The sequence below is a fragment of the Aplysia californica genome, unplaced genomic scaffold (assembly GCF_000002075.1).
Source record: "Aplysia californica isolate F4 #8 unplaced genomic scaffold, AplCal3.0 scaffold00441, whole genome shotgun sequence".
In the NCBI taxonomy this organism is placed as follows: domain Eukaryota; kingdom Metazoa; phylum Mollusca; class Gastropoda; order Aplysiida; family Aplysiidae; genus Aplysia; species Aplysia californica.
Genome location: NW_004797711.1, coordinates 581,923 through 584,183, shown reverse-complemented (window position 1 = coordinate 584,183; position 2,261 = coordinate 581,923). Strand labels below are relative to the sequence as shown.

Here is a 2,261-nt window from a genome sequence, read left to right as displayed (position 1 = left end):
ATATATATACACACACACAAGGTAGGTGGTTGGCGGGTGCTCCGGTATATATATATATATTATGTGTGTGTGTGTGTGAATATATATACAGGGTGATCCAAATAAAATGTATAGCTTTTTTTTCTAAATGTCTCGCCCAAATTTGTACTTTATCTAGAATGTTGCAACCTGGAACAGATATAATTCATTCAAAAGGAATTTGTTCGATATAAAATTCAAAAAGAAGAAACTTATTTTGGAAAACGAAAATGGCTTTTATAAAAACCACGTATAATGCACCAATTTAAAAGATCTCGTAAGGAAAGTCGTGAAATGATTGGTTGGTTTTTTCATTTCCTTTTATTTTCAAAATCTAATTTTTCCATCCCTGTAACCTTTAAACAATTTTTCTTTTCTCCAACAAAGTTAGAAAAATATTTTTATTTATTTCTGGAATTCCGAGAACCAATTGTCTTTTTATGTCCTCCTTTGGACGAGACACATTTTAACGCGTCGTTCATAATGATCAGTGGTGGCTAAACACAAGGATCCACGCAACCATGAGTGCTCGAAGCCACACACCCTGTACATCTTACCGTATGGAGCTGTTTCTAGAGACAATTGGGGGGGGGGGGGGGGGGGGGGGGGGTGCCCAAATAGACAGCATTTGTGGAGTTGATATAACCTGAATGGTGAATATGTGCTTTGCCAAGGAACCAAATGTCATAGACGAATTGTTCACGCTTTTCAAGACGATCGAGGAATGATGAACTCATTGTTATCCTCTGATACTGATAGCTTCGCGAACGGGAAAATGGTACAGTCGTAGATGAAGATCTGCCTTGAGAATGCAGACCGTTGAGATGAAGGAAAGTCATTGCTGCAGACATCGTCTACGGACAGACGTCTCATGGGGCTTCTGAATTTTGAACCCTGGTGATGTTTAAAGGGGTGTAAGTGTGTTTGATCTGAAGTGGTCGTCTTGTCTGGGAATTTTTAGATCTGATTCTCTACTAGTCCTAACTGATGGACCATTTAATTTTCACCCTTGACACCAAAGAAGGCCTTAAGGGTACTTTAACACTACAGTATTTCCGTACCTGTGCTAAACTTACGACATGAGTTGGTGGTGAGGAAACGTTCTATACAAAAAGCTCTCTGCTCTTTACTAATCTTAATCGTGATCTCAACAGGCAAAGGAAACTTGAGAAAAACTATTTGCAAACTTCTGTTGGCCTGTTGTTTGACTGCTGTAGCTTGCAACATGGCGCAATCGTGGGGATTTTTAGCGCTATGCCTAATGCGAACTAGTGTGTCGTGCTACAAAAATGTGGACAGAGTTGAAAATGGTTTGGGTTTTTTTTATACGCTTTGTAGAGCAAAACTGTTATGAGGATTTATCTAAAGGAATATCAGATGAATTCCTTTTGACTTCCAAATGTTGTGTACAAATTTGAAACGCACAACTTAATTAAGTGTGCAGGAAAATATTAACAAAAAAACTTGAACAGTTTGTTTGTGTTTGGATCACCTTGAAGTACTAGTAGGCCTACTAACGCCACAGACATACGTGGGTGGGTGGTTGGACGGTGCTCTGGTGTGGTTTGCTCCTTCTTTCCTATCAAACATCTATAGCCCCTATCTCCCCTCCCTTTTTAAAATTTTGCTACTCTCTTATAACACCTCTAATGTTTTGGCGCTCATATGACCTTATGCAGTTGCGAGCGCCGTAAAACCTGTACTAAAACAAAGACTTACGTGAGCGAAGGAGGAAGAGAGATCCACACAGAAGCGACGTGGCAGACAGACGCCTCCAGACGGGAATGACGTCTCTCTTCCCACTTCTGTTTCTCGTCACCGGTATCAACAATTCTAAAATATGCCTCGCATGTTCTCCCAGGTATGATTCTAGTGTCACGACACAGTGGAATCAGGCGCTCGTCAGTTTTTCGCCACATTATTGAGTCATTGGTGTCATCTTTACCCTATCCGTACGTCGTGGTTTACTATCGTCACTATCGAATTGATACGACGTACGTGGAACTCTGTGCCACCACTTTCCAAAGAGGAAATTTACTCGTTAATCCGATCCGTACGCTTTGCCTTGCAGTCTGTCAAAATGATTTTTTTGAGAAATACTGAACGTTTCAAAGCGATCTTCGTACTAAGAAGTATTCTGAAATGTGAAGAATACAACCCCGGGGCTACAATATGACCCCATGTGGCGTAGCTTACGGATAGGCTAAAGCTTGTTCATTTTCCCTACTTTTGGGGGAGGGGGG

The 2,261-nt window shown here is 40.9% G+C and overlaps 1 protein-coding gene across 1 annotated transcript in view; it reads right to left on the bottom strand.

Moving 5' to 3' along the window:
- Positions 1 to 2,003, bottom strand: part of LOC101855510 (adenylate cyclase) — a gene marked incomplete in the record, with an annotated part of 8,075 nt that extends 6,072 nt beyond the window's left edge. Inside the window, 1 exon segment of the mRNA XM_035971471.1 lies at positions 1,738 to 2,003.
- Positions 2,004 to 2,261: the final 258 nt, after the last annotated feature.